Here is a 16,520-nt window from a genome sequence, read left to right on the forward strand (position 1 = left end):
ACTACATGCATATGTATGTAGATGATGCGTGCATGCATGTTTGAATAACATTTCACAACATTGATGTGGTGTGTGCATCGAAAATCGTACACTCTCCCCACACAGAGCGAGATCGGTTCATGACGTGTCGTTGTACTAGACACTTCGACTCGATGGGAGGGATTCATGCGTAGACATGCATGTGTGTGTGCTCATATATATAGTACACCTCTTTTATACTCCCAGGAGTATGTACTCCTATCCTAAATGGATAAGGTTTGTTAGATGGCAGGATAAACCACCGAAAAACCAAAATGCAGAAGAAAAGGATCATGCAATTGGGTCCACTCACCTGGAAGGGAGGAACGACCATCTGGTCTACTAGAAACTCGGTGTGTGGTTAATAGCTATTCTGGTTGCTAAAATTTGAGTATATTAAGATACCCGTCTCCATCCGTGGAGGATATGTACAGTACTACAGTGTCCCATTTTTCAAATGAGTATGCGCCTCAATTTTTTCAAGGAGTATATACTCCATTTCTTGATGTAGTACATACTGCCTTTTTCTAGTACATACTGACTTATTTATTGGAAGGGGAAGCTGTATGGAGTATATATTGTTTTTGTAAGGAGTGCATACTTTTTATATGAATTTATACTGCATTTTTAGTAGGTATATGCTACCATTAAAAATAGTTTGCATTGTACTCGTTATTTTAGGCAGTATATACTTCATCTAATTATACTTAAGAAGTAAACACTCCTTGTTAAAAAACAACTCTATGCTTCAATTGATTTAAAGCAGTATATACTTCATGGAATACAAAACAGTATATACTTCCGCTGATCTCTTTTTGTATGCTTTTTTTCGGGGGTATGCGATGTTGTTCTTCGAAGAAGTATATCCTTCTTATCATTTCAAAATGTGTACGGTGTTTTTCTCTATACTATTTATTATTGAGATAATTTTATACTTCTTCTCAAGAAAGAAATACATACGAAATATGGCCAAAGAAGCCTGTGTGGCTTCTTCAGATAGAAGTATTGATCCATGAAGTATGGTTAACAAGATATATACCTTGGTACATGATGTGCAAAACTGTGTATCTTAATGGAAACATCAATACAACCAAGAAAATGGGACTACACAACTACTTTTACATCTTCAGAGAGAAATACCACCCCCAAAAAATGGAAAAAAAGAAGTATATCTTCCAGCGAGCTACCAATGACAGCAAGTATACTTCTGGAGATTGAATTGAGGTGCTCCATAGTCACAGAAATTTATATGTTTTGCATCCCTTGATAGTCAATGGAAAACAATTAGCAACATAAAATAGACTTGCTTGGAAAAAAACAATGTATAATTTGTACAGTATAACCTAGCCTCTAGGTAAGTATATACAATGTACTGAAGTAGGTACAAAGAAACCGAGTAAAAAGAGGTTCAAAAAACTTTTTCATGCGGAAGAACAATAAGCAGCCTAATATATGGGAAAAAGAGTTTAGATCTTTAAGAAATAAAATTTAATTAGGTAGCCAAGGTGAGAAAACTAGTTTCTCCTCTGGTTCTCAAGTGGCTAAACGTGAGACAATGAAACCTCATTTTATGAGACAAAACTGCAGAAATATTGCACACAACCATGTCGTACCAACCAGCCAGCCAGCCGAGCCCCAGCCTGCGCAAGCTCCAGCGGCCGGACGATCGACGAGGACCGGACGTCCGACACTTCCAACGCCCGGACGACCGAGCTCCACCGGACTACCGGCACCACCATCATAGAATGAAAATGTAGGAAGTATGGAAGCCTCCAGATAACCGACGCTCCGGATGTTCGATGTACACCGGACATCCGACGCCACTTGATCAGAGCTGAAACATCGGAAGTCCGACACTTAGTGGACATCCGAGCCCCCGCGAGACACCGGACGTCTGGTAACTGTCGGACGTCCGCCACCTATGTGTTGACAGCGTGTTGGGCCGAAGCCAATGTACCCTTTCGTGACCCTAGGCTATATATACTCGTCCTCCTCCCTCGGGTTAGCAATGTGATTGCTCATTTGAGAGATAGAGCTTTGCTCATAGACTCGATTACTTCTCCATTGGAGTTAACGACCTCTACGGAGAAGATCCACCAAGTGTATTAAAGACCCCTTGTGGGAAGACCCCTCAAGACCTCCTCACAGAGATGAACTACCGCCTCTTGTATCGTCCTTTCTTGCGTTTGCATCTTGTATCACTCTTTATGTTTCTGGATCTAGCATATGTGTGATTGGATCTCGTCAATTTGAGTGTTTCCCCCTCATGTTCTTCATGTTCGTCGTAGGATCACCTCCAAATCATGAAAGATCGGCCCTAGGGTTTCCACCCTACATCATGGTTGGTATGAACAAATCTATGAGAGGGTGAGATCTCCCGCTTTTAGCACTCACTTTGGCCTCAAGGTGCTCGATCAGCCCCTGATTTGTGGGATCAAACTTTACGCCTGCCAGCAGCTCCGGCCAATCCTTCTTGGACCTGCATCGGTTAATTCAAGTTAAATGGTACTCAATGTATGATCAATCAACTATTTTAAGTAAATGATGAAACATGTCGACAGATAAGTGGTACTCCAAATCTGAAGTCCACAATACCCAAACAAACTGGGGTATCGACTTCATTACTACATGCAGAATCTAAAATCTTGAAAACCCCCATAAAGATTGAAATCATCATACAGGGCGACACGACGAATACTCACAGTAGCGGCATCGGTGGTTCCTTCCTTCATCCAGCTAGCTTGAAGAGCATCCTTGTTGAGATTAATGTTTTGAGCGTCTTCCTTATGACTACTTGCAATGAAGTATAGCAGCTCCAGCAACTCATCGCTCATTGTACCAAATGGATCGGAACAAGGCAGCGGATGGGTGGCAGGGAGACCGAGAGAGAATGGAGAGTGATTTTGTAGAGAATGGGAGTGTTGTTGTACTACGAGATGGGTAAGGCTAACTTTGGTGAACTGAACACGCCGCCGGGACTCTTGTGTCACCTCGTGCAAAGCGTGTTGTCATGTCAATTCAATGTCAGGACATGAAGAATAATTTGACCAACTTATACTAGTACTACTATACTAATTACTAATCGTATTTAGTGTCACATTTTAACCATAGTTTTAACTAGCAAAATGTCAATGCATGTCACCAAAAAAATTACCGTTGGAAACTATGTTGAAATACAAATCCAACGATATAATTTTTTGTGCATGCATTAAAATTTAGTTAGTTAAATTTATGGTCAAAATTTGACACAAATTTATGAAGGGGACCAATAAACCAGGAGGAAGATAGTAGTACGAGTAGCGCAATATACGGTATAGGGGACTACTAGTACTAGTACAAATTTAGAAATGGAGTACAAAGTTACAAGGTTGTGCGACAGATTTTGTAGACTACATGAGTAATACAAAATATAGTCCTCGTTGGACAACACTTTCACCAACAAGTACGCACTTGAAGCCTAATTGATATATATGGCTTCTACACAACATATCCATCATCATTATCAGTACATGCTATGCAGGTGAGTTTGGATGCACTTGATCCCCAAAAGGTATCTATCGTTCAATCTAACTACAATACATAATATCAAACAAAAGAGGGTCATGCTACAACAGCTCGATACATGGCTCAGTTTAGATATCACTATGAATCAAGTTGTGCATATTTGATGTTGGCATGAACCACATTGCCGCATGTCAGGTTTGCAAAAGCCATTCATTGCTTGGAAGCTTGATGCCTTTCACAGACTAAAGATCATCTGGCAAGAAGTTGTGTCGACGAATCTACGGATATAGTGATTCATGAAACCCATGGTACGATGTGTAAACACAGTTCCCCCTGGCGAATGAATGTTTCATAGCAAGATAATCATCGCCGATGATATGATTGATGATTGGTTGGATGATCGGATAATTGAGCTCAAGGAACATGGAGTGGTTGCCAAGGCTGTAAACCCGCCTCCAGTTGAATACGCCTGGCCCAACGGAGCTGGGATCTTTCTCGAACACGAAGCAGCCATAGCCATCATAGTCACGAACGCCCCAAGCATTGTACTGCATTTGGTTTGATGAAATGGTTTGGTAAATTTGGTACATGCAAATGAGCATCAAATGACCACCGTCAGTTGAACGAGCGATAAACTACCACCCATTGACTTGTATATTTCCAGGTCCTGGAATTATGAAGGCCAATGTATTTGCGTCTGCTACAACAAATCAAAGTGGAGGCCAAAAGGAAAAAAATATAAAATCATGTTCAGAGTATGTGTGGAATTAATATTATTATACTAGTGACACAGATCATAGCCAGAGAATTGTAATGTTGTGGTCATAATCATACCCCAAGTTAAAAAAATTAGCCAATGGCTTTCATATTCTAGCAATATGTCATGGTTCAAACATCATGTAACAACGAGAGGAAAACAGCTATGACAGAGCCTACTTAGATTCTACCATAGCACTTACTACTACTTTTCTCAAATCAACTCTAAGCAATAACATGCGTTGTTATAAAAATCTTGGAAATGAGAGTAACATATAGCAATCATGATGTTATGCTCATAATATCTATTCTAACAATCATTAGATGCCAATTGTTCTCATATCAACTCTAGCAATAACATGTGTGGTCATAAAAATCTAGGAAATGAGAGGAACATATAGTAATGATGTGGTTATAAACATACCATCTATTCTAAATTTCTAACAATTAACAGGCAGTCGTATTCATAAGGTAAAGATGAGATGAGATAGAACAATTACACGACGATAGGTTCCACCAGTATGTGTAGCCAATCTGTGCGCTGACCGCGTAAACAATGCCATCATGCACTATAGCATCAGACAGAAATGGAGGATCAACAGGATTGATGATGAGCCATAACCATGTACGGCGACTGGATTCCAGATAGACTAGTCCCATGCCGAATAAGGCAATGAGCTTGAATCCATGTACTCTTTTGATGGCCTGGGCACTTCGCAGATTTCAACCTTTAGCAAACGGAGGTCGTACCAAAAGCTCGACATGTCTCGTGCATAGTAGGCAGGAGTGTTCGGCGGGCCGCGATGCTCAATGCCGGCGGTATCCGATGATGGATGGGTGATCTCTCGCTGGGTGTAGATATCAACAAGATGCCACGGACTACCGGATTGGTGGATGAGGACGACCCAGTTGGCCTTAATGCCCGCCCAGTAGTGGCTGCGCATGAAGGACATGTGGGCAGGTAGTGGTAGCATGTCAAGGGGCACGATGACAACCTTAGTAGGATCCTCAAGTCGGTGTCTGGGCCACCTGGGAGGATTGGGCATCAGCAACCAGGGTGTCTTGAAAAGGGCCGGCCGGCCGCAGATAAGTACACGCTACATAGACACTGAGCATGCGGCCAGACGCATGGTGCTGGGCAGGTCCATAGGATTACATATCTGCTCCAAGAGAACATCGGGGAGGGAGTTCCAATCGAGGCTCTGCGTGTCAGTCGGTTCTGCTTTAGGCTTTTTTAGGGCGCTGAGTGATTGGGATTTTTGGTGCCTGCGAGCGAGCTGGGAAGTGGATTCGGGCGAGCGAGCGAAGAAGATGGCGTGTGTGGCCGAGTAGTGGGGGGGGGGATATGGTATGCGTGAGCTACCGAGGAAGATGGCGCTGGCGGGCGAGTAGTGAGCGGGGGAAATGTGTGACAATCTGGTTTTTGCCCTCTCTTCTTTGCATGGTTTTCAGTTGATTTGGTTTTGAGTTTGGAGTTTTTGAATCATTTCATTTGGACTTAACCACTTGGGTACCCCTTGACTTTCACCCAAGTGCTTCCACTCCTTCTCAAACGATCACTACATCTCTGGATCATCGCAAAATATCACTTGGAATATTTTACTTAAATGAAAAATATTCATTTTGCCCTCCTAAACCCTAGCTAGCCCTTTGTGCTCCAAAGCAATCCTAATTTTTCTTGCCCCTAAAATCCTAAGAAAAATCCCAATTATTCTTTGAACCCTGGGGCACCTTTCTGAGCATAAATATTTCATCACTTTTTGGAATATTTTGGCTACAGTAGATCTTTTCATTTCTGGATAGAAATGGTAGTTTCTACAGCAACTACCATTTTACTGGCTCCATTGTAGCTGGTTTTTCTTGCGCATCTTCACCTTAGTAAGTGTTGGCTAGCCTCCAAAGCCCAGCCTTCAACTCCCAGTGGTTTGACCACAGTAAGCCTCCAGAGTTACTGTCCAGAAACTTACTTGGAGTACAAATTCATTTCTACTGCGCATGGAACCAAACCCAACCGTGGTAACACTTAAAACTACCAAGGACTACACGCCAGATATGCACATAGCGCTTAGGTTGGCCTGATGTCATAGTTCACGCGGTGACCGCATTTGTCCAGGTGTGCTGGCATGCAAAACACGCGCTCTGAGTTCCGTCGAGCGCTCTGTTGCGTGCGTGCTCGCTGCCCGGCCTGCCCGAGCATGCCAAACCGCGCCACCATCTCTGTCTCCACCCCCTTAACTCCTCCCTGGCACTCACCGATGCTGGAGATCGCCGCAGCTGGCACGGGCACGGTCCGGCCAATGACACAGTGTGTGGCGCAGTATGCTCGTCCGCGCTCACCAATAGTTCCATCATGAACTCCGTCCTCTTCCCCCTCTCTGTCTGGCGCCGTTTGTCGCCAGGCGCCGTGGACAGGTGTCCTCCGGCGGAGCCCGAACCCCCCTCGCCGCTCGCCTATAAATGCCGCCAACCCCAGCCTCCTCGAGCACCCGCAACCACTCCCACACTCACCACAACCTAGTAGAGAGCCGCAGCCCGGTCGGGTAGGCCGCGGGCTGCCGTCCCCTAGCTCGAGCTCGCCGGTGATCCCCTCGGATTGTCCCCGTAGCTCCAGCCCCTCCCAGGCTTTCGCCATTCTTCGGTGAAGCCGTTCGGCCCTATTGGAGCCCCTAAAGCCGCCCCTAGCCGCCGTCGTCTTCGTCTTCGGCGACCGCTACCCTCTACCTCCGCTGGAGAGGCTGTTTTTGACGCCGTCCGACCACTCCTAGCGATGCCTACGGGTACGGGCAGGTGTGCCATCTTGTTCTCCTTTGATTCCCCCCTCTCGTTTGGTCCCAAGATCCCTCGTCGCCGGTGTATGCTCCGGCGAAGCTCCGCCACTCTCTGTTTCCCTCTCCCCCTCCTCCTCACCTGACTAGCGGGGCCCACTAGTCAGCCACTCTGTACGTGCGCGAAGCGGTACGAGTGGTGGCGCCCTGGGCTTTTACGCCTTCGACGCCACCCCCAGTCTGTTTTATTTTTAATTCGAAATCATTTAAATCTAGAGAACTTCAAACAGCCATAACTTTTTATCTATAAGTCCAAATGCATTGATTCTTTTTGCATTGTGTTCTTTATCCAAAAATCTAGCAGCACCCAAAAGCTGGGATTTTTCCTTGCTGTCTAGATTTTAAGGTGAATTTAAGAAGGTTTCTTGATGTTTTCTTTTTGTGGTTTTAATTATTTTCAGAAGAGCAGGCTTGTCCTGAGGATCACCAGGAGGCTTGTGAACCTCATCTGCACTAAGGCAAGCCAGAACAACATTTTCATAGTGCCACTTCAATATTTGTTATTTTCCTACATGAACTAATGATTATTAATGCATTTAAATTATTGCTATGATAATTATATTCTGTTAGATGCTTGTTGTGATAGCCTGGTTTTTGCCCTCTTTTCTTTGCCTGGTTTTCAGTTGAGTTGGTTTTGAATTTGGGGTTTTTGAATCACTTCATTTGGACTTAACCACTTGGGTACCCCTTGATTTTCACCCAAGTGCTCCCTCTCCTCCTCAAAGCCATCATTTCACCTCTGGATCAACTCAAAATATTGCTTGGAATATTTTTCTTAAATGAAAAATATTCATTTTGCCCTCCAAAACCCTAGCTAGCCCTTGGTGCTCCAAAGCAACCCTAATTTTTCTTGCCCCAAAAAATCTGAGAAAAATCTCAATTATTCTTTGCACCCTAGGGCACCTTTCTGAGCAAAAATATTTCATCACCCTTTGGCATATTTTGGCTATAGAAAATAAATTCATTTCTGGACAGAAATGGTAGTATCTACAGCAACTACCATTTTACTAGCTCCATTGTAGCTTGTTTTTCTTGTGCCTATTTACCTTAGTAAGTGTAAGCAAACCTCCAAAGCTCAGCCCTTAACTCCCACTGGTTTGACCACAGTAAATCTCCAAAGTTACTGTCCAGAAACTTGCTAGCAGTACAAATCCATTCCTACTACACCTGGATCCAAGCCCAACCGTGGTAACACTTCAAACTACTAAGGACTACATGCCAGACATCAAGTTAGCGCTTAGGGTGGCCTGATGTCACGGTTAAGCGCGCAGGGCGCCGCCTAGCGCTTTGTTAAGCGCGTGCTCGCTGCCCAGCCTGGCCGAGCATGCCAAGCCTCGCCACCATCCCCGTCTCCACCCCCTTAACTCCCCCTGGCGCTTGCTGGCGCCGGGGCTCACCGCAGCGGTCACGGGCACGGTCTGGCCAACGACACAATGTGCGGCGCACTATGCTCGTCATCTTCTACCTCGCCCCCGTGCTCGTCCGCCCGCCAATACTTCCCCATGACCTCCGTCGTCTTCCCCCCCTCTCTCTGGCGCCGTTCGTCGCCGGGCGCCGTGGACAAGTGTCCTCCGGCGGAGCCCGAACCCCTCTCGCTGCCCGCCTATAAATGCGGCCACCCCAGCCCTCCTTGAGCACCCACAGCTACTCCCCAACCCTCCACAAGCCAGTAGAAGTTGCAGCCTAGTCGGGCAGGCAGCGGGCTGCCGTCCCGAAGCCCGAGCTCGCCGGCGATCCCCTCCGGATCGTCCCTGCTGCTCTGACCCCTCCCAGGCCAGGGCGACCCTGCCAGGGCCTCCGCCACTCTTTTCTGAAGCCGTCCCACCCCGTTGGAGCCCCTGGAGCCGCCCCGAGCCGCCGTCGTCTTTGTCTCTGGCGACCTCTGCCCTCTGCATCCGCTGGAGAGGCTGTTTCCGATGTCGTCCGGTCACCTTTAGCCATGCTACGGATACGGGCAGGTGTGCAATCTTCTTCCACTTCGATCCCCCTAAGGGAGTCCTGGATTAGGGGGGGATTTGGACAGCCGGACTATATACTTTGGCCGCACTGTTGGACTGTGAAGATACAAGACTCAAGACTTTATCCCGTGTCCGGATGGGACTCTCCTTTGCGTGGAAGACAAGCTTGGCGATCTGGATGTTAGATCCCCTTCTTTTGTAACTGACTCTGTATAACCCTACCCCCTCCGGTGTCTATATAAACCAGAGGGTTTAGTCCGTAGGACAAGAACAATCATAATCATAGGCTAGCTCCTAGGGTTTAGCCTCTACGATCTCGTGGTAGATAAACTCTTGTAATACTCGTATCATCAAGATCAATCAAGCAGGAAGTAGGGTATTACCTCCATCGAGAGGGTCCGAACCTGGGTAAAACATCGTGTCCCCTGCCTCCTGTTACCATTAGCCTTAGGCGCACAGATTGGGACCCCCTACCCGACATCCGTCAGTTTTGACACCGACATTGGTGCTTTCATTGAGAGTTCCTCTGTGTCGTCGCTGCAAGGATCGATGGCTTATTCAATCATCAACAACAATGCGGTCCATGGTGAGAATTTTCTCCCCGGACAGATCTTCGTGTTCGGCAGCTTCGCACTGCGGGCAATTCGCTTGGCCATCTGGAGCAGATCGACAGTTGTGCCCCTGGCCATCAGGTCAGATTCGGAAACTTAAACTACATGGCCGATATCCGCAGAGACTTGATCTTTGACGGATTCAGGCCTGCGCCAGGAGCGCCGGACAGTCACGACGAGCATGGCTTAGACCTGCTGTCAGACAATATTGGGGATGTCGCACCTGCGATAGCTTCGGACCTAAATCCGGGGCAGATTGCACCCTGCCCCGGAGGCCGCATACTCATCGGCAGTAGAGCCGAACATAGACTCCACCCCCCAAGGAAGTCTGTGTCACCAGACCCTCTGACTTGTGTCCGACTGTAGGTTCTAAACCGCGTGCACCCGAGCCCATCGTATCCGGTTGGGCTCCGGCAATGGAGTTCAGCGCTGCGGATATCTTTCAGCACTCGCCCTTCGGCGACATGCTGGATTCATTATGGTCTCTCTCCTTGTAAGGAGACTCTTGGCCGAACTATGTCCGACTCGAGTGGGAAGCAGGCGACGAGGAAATTCGTTGGCCACCCACCACCCACTTCATTTCCACTATCGACGATTTCACCGGCGTGCTTGACTTCGACCCTGAAGACATCGACGATGTGGACAACGATGCAGGAGAAGAACAGGAACCATCGCCCATGGGGTGTTGGACAGCCACCTCCTCGTATGATATATATATGGTGGACACTCCCAAAGAACCCAATGACGACGAGGCAACGGAGGATAAACCCTCAAGGAAGAAATCAAAGCATGGGTGTCATGGGCGTCGCTCCAAGCCCCGCCACAGCAATACCGGCACAGGAGACGAAAACAATCCGGATGGTGCCGAAGATGAATACAATCCCGATCAGTCAGCCTTCGAGCAGGCCGAACAGGAAGACGGATAGGATAGCCCAGATGAACAAGGGACGGACGGATACTTGGAGGAGGACAACCACATGCCTCCCTCCGAAGACGAGGTGAGCCTTGGCGACGATGAATTCGGCGTACCTGAGGATCTCGTAGAGCAGGTTCGCTTCAAGCGACGGCTTATGGCCACTGCAAGAAGCCTGAAAAACAAGCAATAGCAGCTCCAAGCTAGCCAAGATCTGCTCACAGACAGATGGACTAAGGTCCTGGCAGCCGAGGAATATGGACTCGACCGCCCCACCAAAGGGTACCCAAAGCACAATTTGCTATCTCAACTTGAGAAGGAAGTCCTAAAGCCCACACCCCGATGCCAATAAATCACGGTCCAGGCCAATACGCAGGAAACGCGAGGCGGCATCCATAAACCTCGACGCAACAGACATAAGCGTCAAAAAACAATGACGACACCCAAGACACGGCAGTCGGTGCCGGATTCCGCGGCTCCCAGTCGGGTCAGCGGAAAGAGAACAACTCAGGCCCATCCGGCCCGGGCAGCATACTTGACCAATCATGTCAAACTCATGGTACCCCTGGAATGGCAGTCAATCATACCAATAGAGAATGCCGGATCTTGAAAACAAAATGGCTGGTCGTGCGCCGGAAACAATAAAAAGGGGTCTCAAGGCTATGGAGACAATGAGGAGCTCAGACCATCAGACATTATGAGGTAAAAGGAAAAACCTCCGCAAACCAACAAGGGAACGAATACAAGTCACCCCATGGTACAAAAATACGGCCGATCACCTCCGATCACACAGACCGTCCAGCCAATTTCAACCATGGCAATTTAATTGCACTTACCATCAACCCAATAGTTGGTGGGTTCCACCTCACACGAGCCCCTATTGGCATAAACAGCAGCCCAAACTTGCTGCGCCAAGACACAGTTCACCAGATAGGTATTTATTGCTCGAGGATCAAACCCACTAAAAACATCTTCTCAAAGATGTCGTTCCAGGTGTAAAGGCCAAGTCTTACAGGCCCACCACCCTGGAGGTTGTCTTCGGATCACCAAACAAACACCATACCGAAGAGTAAGTCTTTGGCATTGTCCCCTTATACAGTAATATACTACCGGGACGAACCCCGTTGGCTCGACTCAGCACGGTACCACACCATGCCAAACCCACGTGACATAGTCACAATTATGGGCAAGGCCGAACTCCACCCCGACACTGGAAAGTATACCGTCGCTTAGGTAGCGAGTTGTGCCTTTCTATCAAACCTCGATTCAATAGCCAACCCCCCGGACACCAACAAAGGAGTCCGAGCTACATTACGGCATGATAGCCTGGCTCGACCAGGCTCCGATCAAGCACCCGCGGTTCAACCACCCTATGACACGCAAATGCCTCTAAGCATTTTTCTTTACAGGCTCACTTTTGCGCAGAACAGGACTGGCGACATGGAATCAGCTCGGACGCACAAAGAGGGAATACACAAGTATTCCCCAAGAAGACAGTTCGGATACACTTCGGATCCGCACACAGCTTCCTCCCGTACGGTCGCAACAAGTTCCGCCAGTATACCTCCTTTCATAGCATAAACCATACTTATACGCATAGACGTGTCACTCCACTACAACACGCATAACTATATAACACTTACCGGCCGTCATTCCTCATCGACGCTTTTTTTATCATAACGACACTTGCACATAGTGTCATGCCCCACTATGCCAGGGGCTTCATTGTCCTCATAATATGGCAACAAAGTCCGACCACCCTCTCGGTCGCTTGGCACCCTGAACTTATAGCACTATATGCATCATCTCCGAATCATGTCTTGGGTCATTTGTTGGGTTTTTCCCGGCTCCCATGTTTTGGTACCTTACGTTCCGCTCCATCGGCTAAGGTAGCACTGGGAGAACTACTGCGATTATGTCCCGATTCTTCCAGATGAGCACCTCAGTAGAGAAAGCCGAAAACTGACTGTCATGATACGACGAGAGCTGGCCAGCTGTTCGAGAGGTTGTAAAATCTTTAAGGATTTATTCTGCATAATGCCATAACAAATGCAGAGTGCGACGGATCGGTCTTCGATCAGGCGCTGTTAGAGCCCCTCATACGGTCTTCTGAACACCAGGGGTTGCGCCTACCCTACTCGAATTCCTATGGCTAAGTGAGAGTGATAAAGCCCTATAGTGTTATTGCCTACTTCGCTGTGATGAACACCTCCTTCAAGGACCCAAAAATGGGATAAAGAGTGTTCAGGTATGTCCCGAACACCCCTGTACTTTCTACGTGGGGGCAGAAGCCGACGACTAGCCAACTCTCAGGATTCATATATATCAAACGGCCACAAAGGAAGAAAAAACTTTCATATAACGGGCAATAAATAATAACAGTGACAGTGTTCCGCATTACAAAGGACAGCATGACTACCTTCAGGGAAATATAATGTCTTTGGTAGATTGTTCCGCCACAAGGCGGGCTCCTTTCAGGACACCATCATAATATAATTCGGGCTTGCGGTGCTCCTTACCCTCCGGTGGTCCCTCAGTCATCAGCTTTTCAGCATCAAGCTTCCCCCAGTGCACCTTCGCACGGGCAAATGCCATGTGTGCACCTTCTATATAGACCGGCCGCTTAATGACTTCGAGTCGAGGGCAAGCACCAACAATCCGCTTCACGAGTCCGAAGTAACTGCTTGGAATTGGCTCAGCGGGCCACAACCGGACAACTAAGTCCTCCATGGCTAGTTCGGCCATCTGGTGCAGTTCGATCAGCTGCTTCAGCTGATCGACAAAGGGCACCGGATAATTCGGCGCCAAATACTGCGACCAGAAATGCTTTTCCATAGACTTCTTCTCCTCAGCCCGGTAGAATTGAGCAGCATCAGATATGCTGCATGGCAGGTCCGCAAACGCCCTTGGAGAAACAAGAATTCAATTTGTCACTTTGAATTTCTCCTGCTACTATATAAAAATCGCTTTGAGTAAAAAGCCTTACTAGCCGCAATCCTCCTCGCCTCCTGAATGTCCTTCAGAGCACCTCGGGCTTCCTCCCGAATATCATTTGCGGCTTGGAGAGCTTGGGCGAGTTCGGATTCTTTTCCTGCTAGACTCTGCTCCAAGGTCTCGCTTTTCTTCACGGCCTCCTGGAGCTCTCGTTCAGCTTCAATGACCATGGCCTCGTGCTTCTCGCGAAGAGCCTGCTCCACGGCAGCCTTCTAGTCGGCTTCGGCCACAGCCTTCTTCAGTGCCTCAATTTCGGCATTTTCTCCTAGAGCACACAATACAAATGATTTCAGCAGGCACAACTACTCATTTGTGCTTAACTTATCAAAGGATTCAAAATACCTTGCTTGTCCTCCAACTGCTTCTTTACTCGGCCAAGTTCTTCTTTGGCCCACTCCAGACTCTGCTTTAGTCCGGACACTTCCGCAGTATGAGAGGCGGTCGTTGCTACAGACGCCTGTTTTCAAACAAAGAGATATATGTCATTAACTGAGTCTCCTGCGAAGCGGAAATTTGATCCACTATCCGGTTTTCTATCTTTCACCGGACAGTGCATCAGGGGCTACTGTTCATACTATGACAATCTTCAAAGGTTTCTAAAAACATACCTCAAAGCCTTTTATAAGGCTAATGCAGAATTCATTCAGTCCCTCTCAGTGGACTGAATCTTTTCAATCACCGCACCCATAAGGGCGCGATGTTCATCGACGATGGACGCATTCTTTAGCGTTGTCGATAGGCCGTCCAGCAGCTCTGCTTCGATAGAGGTTGCCGGCGGAGCGGGCTTGCCTCCTTCCGTCAAGGGAGGTTGCCTGCCTGTTCTTGGAGCTTCAAAGGTCTCCAGTACCGTGTCCGGCTACGGGCCGAATCTAAGATCGCCCCTGTCGTTGACGTTCATGGGAACTGTTGCTCCCGTGCATCCGGCCCCAGAGATGTGCCCTCCTTGGTCTGGGTCCTGTTGAGACGACACCTCGGTGTCACGCCCAGGCTTCGAGGAAGGGGCCCCCAGAGGCGTCTCGCTCTCCAGGGCATCTGTGCTCAGCGAATCCTCCAATGAGGACTGTTCGGCACGAGACCTCGCCGGGCTGCACAAAGTATGGCGCAAGTTAAAATATTGCACCTTAGTAATCAGGGGTACTTAGGCGTGTTCGGATTTCGTGTACTCACGATTTTACCAGGGGCTGGGCCCTGGGGTCCCACTCCGGGCTGCTATTGGTAGCCGTGGTGGAAGCCTCTGGAAGGGGATTTTCCCCTCTTCGGCATTTCGGCCTCCAAGGATGAGGAGGCCGTCCTTTTCTTCCCTCCCCCCGTGAAGGACTCGTCTTCTTCCTCCTCTTTAGAAGAAGGATGGGCGTTTGAGTCTTCGGATTTTGTGTCCGAAGCACCGCAGCAATGGAGGCCACTCTGGGTCTCCATGGCCTCCTTGAAGGCCTCTTTCTTCGGCGGCTTGTAAGGCGTTGGAACCAGCATCTTCGTCAGAAGAGGTCCTGCCGGTTCCTCCGGCAGTGGGGCCGGACAAAGTATCCGCCCCACCTTCTTCGTCCATTCCTGGGATAATTGCGGAAGGCATGATAAAGCGTCTCCCTTGGGATATGCCAGCTAAACATGGATAGATAGAACATAGCGATAACTTACCGGGCTGGCGGAGCGGGACAGTTGATACCCGCGGTCCTCGGTGGAGCCCGGCCACGGTTTGCCGGACTTGAAGAGCACCTTCCAGATATCCTTGTATGAGGAGCCATAGAGCTCCCGCAGGGTCTGGTGCTCGGTTGGGTCGTACTCCCACAAATTACAGGCCCGGTGCTGGCAAGGGAGAACCAGGCAAACTAACATCACCTGGACCACATTGACGAGTTTGACATCCTTGTCTCCCCTTGACACATCTTTGGAGCACCGACAGCTCATCGGATGAGGACCAGTTCAGGCCCTTCTTGGGCCAGGAAGTGAGCCGCAGGGGGGCTCCGGATCTGAATTCGGGAGCAGCGGCCCACTTTTTACCGCAGGGCTCAGTGATGTAGAACCACTGCTACTGCCACTCCTTGACGGAATCATTGAAGGTGCCTGCCGACCACCTAATCTTGGGCATCTTGCTCACCATGGCACCACCGCACTCGGCGTGCTCGCCGTTCACCACCTTGGGCTTCACATTGAAGATCTTCAGCCATAAGCCGAAGTGGGACGAAATACGGAGAAAGGCCTCACACACGACGATAAACATCGAGATGTTAAGGAAAGAATTAGGGGACAGGGCATGAAAATCAATCCCGTAATAATACATGATGCCGCGAACAAATGGGTGAAGGGGAAACCTGAGCCCACGGATAAAATGAGGAAGAAACATGACCCTCTCGTGAGACTCCGGATTAGGGACAATCTGTCCTGCCGTCGGAAGATGGTGGCCGATTTTCTTGGCCAGGTACCCGGCCTCTCAAAGCTTTTTGATATCCTTCCCCTGGATGGTAGAGGCCATCCATTTGCCTCCTGCTCCGTATCCGGACATCTTCGGAGAACCTCTTTTTGGTGGAGAAGACGAGCGCTTGGGAGCTAGGGCTCGAGCGAAGGGGAATGGACGAGCGAAAGGAAAAGGCGTGGGTGAAGAAGAAGAGGCCTTATCTCTTTATAGAGGCCACAAAAACTTTTGCGCCTCCCTACTTGACTGGTGGAACCTGCTCGTTCCCCACTCGCCATGATTGGCGGTACGGTTGGGCTACCCACACCCGTATTGATGAAGGTCCCCTGATAAGGGGGACACGATCTCTGCCTCGACAAGGCATGCCCAGGAAACCGCCTCGCTGTATGCGCAGTCGCTGGTTGGGAAAACGGCTGGAATAAAGACTCGGCTGTGGTGTGATGTCACGTTATCTAAAGTTGTCAGCAGATTATATTTGTGGGATATTGTTCTCCCTGCGGTGGCATGTGAAAATCGTCTTGCAGAGCCGGA

This window comes from Triticum dicoccoides, chromosome 3B (assembly GCF_002162155.2).
Source record: "Triticum dicoccoides isolate Atlit2015 ecotype Zavitan chromosome 3B, WEW_v2.0, whole genome shotgun sequence".
NCBI lineage: Eukaryota > Viridiplantae > Streptophyta > Magnoliopsida > Poales > Poaceae > Triticum > Triticum dicoccoides.